This window comes from Puntigrus tetrazona, unplaced genomic scaffold (genome assembly GCF_018831695.1).
Source record: "Puntigrus tetrazona isolate hp1 unplaced genomic scaffold, ASM1883169v1 S000000692, whole genome shotgun sequence".
Taxonomy (NCBI): Eukaryota; Metazoa; Chordata; class Actinopteri; order Cypriniformes; family Cyprinidae; genus Puntigrus; species Puntigrus tetrazona.
Window position 1 is genome coordinate 51433 of NW_025048306.1, and position 8698 is coordinate 60130.

At 46.5% G+C, this 8698-nt stretch overlaps 1 pseudogene; it reads left to right on the plus strand.

Annotated features, from left to right (window-relative positions):
* Positions 1-6144: 6144 nt before the first annotated feature.
* LOC122334986 lies at positions 6145-8117 on the plus strand (annotated as a pseudogene).
* The last annotated feature ends 581 nt before the right edge of the window (positions 8118-8698 follow it).

Genomic DNA, 8698 nt, shown 5'->3' on the forward strand with positions numbered 1-8698 from the left:
GGAGCGAGCCTCCAAATCAATTAATTTCTCACGAAGGGATGTATTCTCTGATTGTATTTTGAGCCACTTCTGCTCGAAGAGTGAAAGACAGCGATCATAATCGGCTGCAGCATTTTCCACCTCCGTGATTCTATCTCCGAGAGACACTAAAGTTGCTTGTGTAGATGCCAAAGATGCCTCCAAAAGATCAAACCGGTCTGTCATCGTTTTGCTCATATTCTGTATTGCCAACACAATACTGGTAGACTCCGCGTCTACTCCGCAACTCATTCCCGAGATTGCCGCGGCCTGTTCGGCTGACTCCGAGGGTGACGGAGCAGGCGCCTCGTTCAGAGCTTTATCCATCTGTAGGGACCCCAAGAAATATATATATTCTGTATTTAATACTATTCAAAAGTATTAATGTATGTATTTTATTTTTTTATATTTGGGAAAAAATAGCAAATAACCAACGTAGTTGTGTTCGGGTTATCCAATAGGAAAGTGTGTTCAGTGTAGGCATGCTAACGCCAGCCAATGACTGTTAAGCTTAATGTTGCGTTGTGGCGTGAGTCACGTATAAGGAAGAACTTATCGCACATGGTGTGAGTGTGTGTTTTCCGTAATCTGTTGTCGGGTACAGTCTATAACTCGTTCGGAGACTATTATATTTACTAAAATATAAGGCCCAAAGCATTTTGTGACTATTCTTTTTTTGTTTTGTGTCATTATTTAAAGTGTATATAATTTTATTTGACGTTTTTTTATCCCGCGAGTCAACACTCCGACATGCCGCGTGTGACGCTGGACGAGCGGCCATAGAAACAGTTAAAATCTGGAACTCTCTTCGTGAATCGACCGAACTTCTTGGTGCATGAGGGACTGAGGTGACTTTTGTGCTTTGCCGCGGAAAGTGGATCGTTCAGTTGAGCGTTCATCGTGTGTTCCTGACGTATCGTGACAGGACGTGGAGCGCGTAAGGAACGAAGGATTGTTTCACAAATTCTCGTCGGAATAACGTAAGTGCCTTGTTTCCGTGAAGGATTACTGTGAATTCATCGCTTGTTTTAAGTGCACCAACGAACTGGGCCCCAACGAGTACGATCGATCGAACATTTCCACTATTTGACTGTTTTGCATATGGTTTGATTTAATTTGCATATTTGTAACATAATAAATATTTGTTATTCTTTTTCTTTACCACTTTGCAAATTTGTATTTTATTGTTTTTATCAAGTTAATATATTGGGGAATCGTAAAACCTGAGTTTATTAGAATTAAAGGGAAAGAGGAAAAACCGACCTAATTCACCAACTAATTGTCGGGGATCCAGGATTCTTCTGGGACAAATACTAAATTAACCCCTTGGGGTAAAAGAAGGGTTACACATCTTTTTCCCCTTGACTGTTTTCGGCTTAGACATTTTGTAAACTTGCCCCAAGAAGTGTCCAAAATAATAGCGTGAAGAAACCTGAAAATTATGGAAATAACCGACTAATTTAAAGAAATGGAGGAGAGCTCGACAAACTACGACTACTCCATGTGGTGCTCACTAGCGCCCCCTCTAGATTCTTTATTTTCAATGGGTCGCTTTGGGCGTGATCAAGTGCGGAAGTTATCAGTCAGTTGACCTCTACCAACCTCATTTGCACTTTTGTCCCATTGGAGACTGCAGCAAGTTCTCTCAGCACATTCTGTCTTTGCTGATTTCGCTAAACATTTCAACAGACGTCATTGGAATCCATCACCAAATATGAGGAAGTAGATTGTGACATCTTCATCCCGCCCACGTCCATCCTCATTTTGAGCGTGCATCATGTGTATGAGCTCAAAACACACTCAGATATCGCTGACAGGTCTACAAACATGCGCTCACTGTGCATCATTGCCAGTGAAAATCCTTGAGCAAAGGCTGAGAGTGACGGTGGTTAACAAGCAGGACCCATGTCTGTCCAGAGTGGTTTGATGGAAGCTGCTGTTTGATGGCCTGCTCATGCAAGAGGAGGATGAACCGTGGGGATGAGGATGCAGAGGGTGATGCTAACTAACGACTTAGACATTGTAGTAGAGGTTTCAGTGGCTTATCATCTCCATCCAAAATCAGAGCTCCATTTCTGCCTTCTCTTAGATTGCGCTGCCGTATAAAGTGGAGTGGCTGCCCACGTCAATATATCAGAGAAGTACGCAAGGCAGTCTGTGTGCTCACTGAACAGGGTGACTTTACAAAGACGAAAAATCTTTACAAATCTTTACTTTACAAGATGGAAAAATCAGGACGTGGGAAACGTTATGTGATCACGTTGAGCGTGGAGTAGTTTTTACGATTTATGAACACGAACAGATTTTGTTTAATTTTGTTCGTGTCAAATGTGGGGCCTCGATGAACAGACACGAACCATAAAAGGGGGAATCGCTCTAGAACCAGGTCGTAAAATCGCGCATCCTCCGCACCTCGGACCATAAAGGCAATCAAGATGGTCAGCCGAGCGATGCAGAGCGCCGCAAAGTCTGCCAGGTGTTCACAAGGGACTGTCGCTGCGGTGAGCTCGACCAATCCGAGAGTACCCACGTCAAGATTGGGATGATTTAAACTGCAACATCTGGTCGACAGCACGATAACCCGTTCTGCGCACTGATCTGGGACCCGTTCTACCGAGCCACCAAGTCAAAAGGTGACAAGACTCCCGCGGTGAATCAACGTGGTCAGGACAGCATCACACTTTCAACCCCCCCACAGGGAGGCTTGCTGTGTCCCAAGACGCATTCCTCAAAAGCGCTCCTTTTTCCTTTTCGCTACAATAAAGGAACTGCCAGGACACACATAAAACTACTAAACGAACACTCTAAATGCCTTTCTTTCAAACAAATAAAGGTTCATCTGTAAAAAACTGCTTCATAAATGTTTCGGGATGTATGTAGGAACCGCTATATACTTGTTAAATAATCCTCTAACAGAGAGCGTTCCATAAGCGCTAGATATCAAATCATGTTTGATATCAAATTGAAGCTTACGATGTTTCCAATATCGTGATGAATGAATATATGTGTTTGTGCAATGCACAACAGTGTATTCCACTTATAAGCTTTTGATAGGGAACAGAAGTGCAGAATGTCAATTCTAACTGGGATAAAGTATGCACGAAACCGGAGTCGAAAGCAGGCGTGGACACGCCCCTTTGACCTCGGGATTGGACAACTGCCCAGGGCACGGCCCAAAACTTGCACCTCAAAACGCAGGAACAGAGCTCTCTGAGTTGAGAGTTGAGAACGAGAAGAATCGGAGTCGGAGTCGAGTCGAGAAGAACTCTTTGGAACCACCGGGAGGGGAATTCGGGTCGCTGCAGGAATCGCCAAGGAAACAGAGAAACTTCGAACTTGGAGAAGTCAGAAGACTCCGAACCAGAACGACCCGATACTCTCGACCGGTCCGCTCCGTCACATCACTCCACGGACACTCACTGCCCTTCCATAACCAACCCGGTTCATCCAAAGCGAACCACCAAGCTAGAGAGACTTCATTCAAACGGCCCGGGAAAGCCCGACCACGTCATCCCACGGACGAGCCTGCCCAATCAGCACGCCGGGATTTCCCCAGACACGCCGAGTGGTAAAACTACCTTTCCGTCTCTACTGAATTGGCGCAGACACATATAAGCGAGGCTAAACCTAACTTTGCTTTGTTGGTGCTCTTAGTGCGATCTCAGAACTAGCTAACAGACTTTGGACAGACAATTATCCATTTCCCTTCCAACCCGTGAATGTGTGTATGAATTCATGTGTGTGTGTGTGTGTTTATGTTTAGTCTTCTCAGTGTAGTCTTGTCAATTAGTAGGTACTGTCTAATAAATTTTGTTTCATTATTACGAAGTCTCGTTTGTGTGTTATGTAACTGGAAAGTCAAACTCATGCCCAGATCCGTTGTTACCTGCTCGAGGTAAAGTGAAGAATCCAATTGATTTATTTTGCTGATCACAGAGTAAATTCATATTGGTAACATACATTTAAATTGCCCTAAAACGCTGGACGTATTAGGTGATTTAAAGGTATATTTGAATTACATACTGACTTGCATCTTTTAAGATTCAATTCCCCAAACTTGAATTGAGAGCTGATTCAAATGACAATTCATAATTATCATAATTAAAATTAGGTGTGGAAACCCTACATATAATGGTGGAGAATCAAGGCGGGCAAGATTTGATTTTCAGTTCATAATTCATAAATTTGTGATTCGTGATTTCGTGGTTTTTCTATTTTATCCGGAAGAATAGATTAAGACACAGAGACAAATTGCTGTTATTTCGTACCTCTATTTTGACATGCGAACACGTGAAAGTGCGTGTGATTTGTGAAGACTTTGAAAACTGCAGTAATCGTAATATTTGTCCATAGAGACAGAGATCCGCGTTAGAGCGCGTTGAGGGAAAAAGCAAGCGTGTTCCTTGTTTATTTTCCATAAGGCCTTTGTTGATCGATGACAGTGCGAGTTCCACTGTCATATGAATCTATTTCCTCCCTGGCAGGAGCTTAGAAGTAGCTAACTAAGTAATCCTTTGCCATTTAGTCACTGGAAGAAGTGAAACCGAGCGTAACGCAGAGAGCGTCAGAACGCGGAAGTATATGGGAGAAGAAATTTCTTGATCAAGTAAATAAATAGTGTAGACCCGCCGTGGTCCGACGACGTCATTGTTTAATTGCAGTATATGTATGTAAAAGTGCCTCACTTTTAGCAAGTGAAGTTGTCAGTGCTAGACGAAGCTGATCGAGTTTACTCGTTGCGAAATGCGCCGTCATTTCGGGTGGGCCGAACTCGTATAATAGCGAATTGCACGTATCCATAGCAACGACCCGGAAGTCCTAGGACGCCGTTTCCGAGGTTACTTCAAAGTGCGCAAGCGCGGTCCTCCGGCGCCATATTTGAAGTTTGTGAACAGAGGCTAGGATAACTGAATCTAATGTGTTGGCATTGAAACCTATGCAAACTGTTAGCATCAGGTTAGCGCTTAGCGAATAGACCTCTGTCATCCATTGAGTTGAATGCTGTGTGTGTTTATGGTGTGTTGAGTTCCATCGGAATGCTGGAACCACAACAGTGGGCTTCCTCCTCCTTTCCCCTTCACGTTTATGTCCTTTTTCCTCACCTTTCCCTCACAGAGAAGAATGTTGACAAATTTTTGAACTGCCATAACTGTTGGTTTATTAACCAGAAACGGCTTTTCTTATCAGGCTTAACAGCAGCACACTTTGTCAACTTGTTTACAGTGTAAGCAACTTTCTCTCTCTTCTCTCCCTTCTTGTTCCTTTCCTCTGATCTGACTGCTGCTGCTGCTTCTGAGATCGCACCTGTGGGAACCAGGAAAGCAAAGAATTTAATTTGAGACATTTCTGATCAGTTTCGGGTGAAACTGACGACATTGTTTCATATTGTTCATGCTCACAAACCTTCCCTTCTCAGCGTGTATCCTACCCAGCCGAAACCAAAGTCGATCGACGAGGAATCGTAAACACGACCCCAGGAACAATCGACTTGGTGCACGGAGTCAATCTAACCAACTAAGAGCTAACATTGTCATTGCTATTATTTTATCCTCGCCCGGAGGAGATTCTAATAGCAATCGCAGTCTTGGTACTTGGAAATCCCCATTTAGAAACTCCTAAAAGCATCCTCTAACTTAGGGAAAAGAGACAGTGATAGAGCCTAACCCCCTCCTTCCTTGACCAGGAAAGAGTGTGTTACCTCCCGCCCCTCTCCGCCCCTCTCTCTCTCTCTCCCTCTCTATCTCCCTCTCCTACATCTTTTACAGGTAGCTCCTCCCTTTCTCCAAAACAAAAAAAAAGGAGAAGAAAGAAGGAAGGACCGCCTGTTACAGGAGAACGAAACGCCCAGCTATCCCTTCTTCCTGTTCTGTGTTGTCTTCTGTTCTCTGTCGTCCTGTGTGTGTCTACTAATTGTCTCCCCAGAAACGCCAGTTAGAAGCACACCCACCAGAGGATCACAGTTACAGAGAACCACGCCCACCTGACACCTCACATTTAGCATCAACTGACACCACACATCTACACCTCTGTCTCTCCTTGCTGTTGTCTGTTCTGCCTTGTTTGGTTGTTATTCTCTCCCAGGTCTGTGTCAGTCACGTTTCCAAATCCCCCTCGCCGCACCAAAACATGTCTCACACAGCAGACAACGTCGGTCACTGGGAAGACCTGGAAACATGGCTAAGTGTTGCAACCAGCAGCCTCCTACCCAAGGCCGCGGAAACACTAAAGCATCAGACCCAGGAACAGCTGGACGGCAACCTAACGAGCCTAATGGAACAGGACCCAAGCCGAGGCTACAACCACAAAGAGCTAGCAAAGATCACCTGCTCCCTAAGTCACACCCTCATCGCTACCCTCAAACTGAGTGACAGGCACGCCGCCGATCTCCAACAGGAGCTGACATGCGCACAACGACGCATCAAACAGCTGGAACTGGAGGCTCAGGAACGACAGGAAAAGCTGGATGAGGAGAGAAAGGACCCAGAGGAGATCACCACGCTCAAAGCCTTGCTAGCAGCTTCTACACAAGAGGTCAAACAAGCCCAAAGAGACTATGACAATGCGGCCAACAACCTCCAGTACGCAGAACAGCTACTGGAGAAGGCAAAGACTGACCTTAGAGACAAGGCCGGCAGAATCAAAGCCCTCGAAACTCACTTGAACGAGTCAAGGAATGAGATCAGCCGCCTAGAACAACAGCTGGACTACGTCAAAGAGGAATCTGACTGTGTCAAGGAGGAACTCAGACACGCCTACGACCTGTGCGCTGAGCCACCGAGGACACGAGAGGCACCAAAGTCAGCCCTGCCAAGTAGGACCGGGTCTCCTGTTCTTCTACAGGCACGTGAACAAAGGGGGAAAGAGGCGATGCTGAAACACTCACCAGCTCCCTCTGAAGAGACACACCTCGCGAGAAGGCCAAGAGAAACGGACCCAGCCAGCCAAAGAGCATCACACGGCCTGGACCTAAAAGACCTCGACAAGATCGCCAGGAACATCGCTCAAGTTCACCCCAGGTGTGCCAAGTAGTCCAGACATTCAAACCTATCTACAGGACGTCGAATTCCATCTGGAAGTAAGACCTCACGTCACTGATAAAGATAGACTCTATTTACTGCGAGCAACATCAAGCCCTGATGTACGCAGCTTCCTGGACCGGCAACCAGCCCAGACAAAGGCTGATTACCACCTGCTCCGAGAGGCTCTCATCAATGAATTTGATGACCCAGAGTCAGAACAAGGACTAGTAGCCGCCCTGGAGATCAGACAAGGCCGTCATGAGTCTCCGCAAGCCTACTACAGCCGACTCAGGAGAGCATACTTCGGAACTCGCAACGAGCCCGAAATGGAACAGGACATGAACTTTAAGACTCTCTTCCTCAGGAACCTACATCCTGGGGTAAGCCACCATCTAGGCGTGCTTGCATGTTCGCAAGACAATGACCATTCAGCAGCTGCGCGACTTGGCACACAAAGCCTACAGCAAACAAAAGATGGCTGCAGAGAAAGGCGCTAAAGCTCCGACGGTCCTCGACTGCAACACACAAAGTCACGGACTGCCTCTAGAGGGCGCCCAACATCAAGACAGCTTCAAGCCGTCAAGAAAAGAGTGGAACGTGTCCAACCGAGAGCAAGACTTCCACGCAGGTACCAGACCCAAGCAGAGAAACGGCCGCTGGGATGGACCACGTGAACGACAGCGCTCGCCTGGACGCCACTGGGAAAAGTCATGGGACAGTTCAAGACCGCAGGAAGGTCAGTGGGAGAGATCGTGGAATCAGTCAACCTCCTTTAGAAACCAAAGGGGGAAGAGCTCCTGGGATGGCAACGGAACCTCCATGGGAAGAGCACAAACACACCCTGGAGCAACCAGCCCAAGGACTCGACGAAAGAACTTTCAAACTGAATCCACACAAGAGCAAAAGACATCACCGTTTTTTTACTCACAAGAACTGATGAAGAGCATGATGAGAGAGTTTTTCCAGCAAATGAAGGAAGATTGGAAGTGGGAAAAGAAAGAGAAGCCGGATTCAGCCTGACTGGCAGCCGGACGAGACAGCAGCGACCACCCGACCCAACCAGACACAGAGAATAGCACTTCCTCCCGCACACTCAAAGAACCATAATGACCATAACTTCAGATGGACGAGAAATCCTACCTGAAACCCCAGCAATCGAAAGTTAGCCCCTAACTCACCATATGATGCTTCAAACCACGGCATCATCCAACAAACACCTGCCGCTGAAACCACTCTGGTTCCTGAAAGTGCTGTCCTGGTCGCCTGCCACTCGTCCAAGAACTGCAGATCAGCCCTGATATCCTCCCATCTCATCCCAAACTCCAGTCCTCAACTCCTGGGTGATCTCATTGAGAGAGGTATGGCAAGAAAGTTTTACCTCTCCATCATCATCGAACACCACATCAGGGTCGAAGCCCTTCTGGACACAGGAGCTGACATCACACTAATGTCAGCAGAACTCCTCGAAAAATCCAGGAAGGAGCAAAGACATTAAATGGCCCCCTCAAACTTCAAAGATGTGAGCTGAACCTTCAAGTATACTCCCACACGGGCCTACAACTGACACAGGTGGCCCCAATTCACCTAACTGTGGGTCCGATGAACCTCATCCACCCAGTCTACATCTCACCCCTAAAGACTTACCCACTGCTAATCGGAAA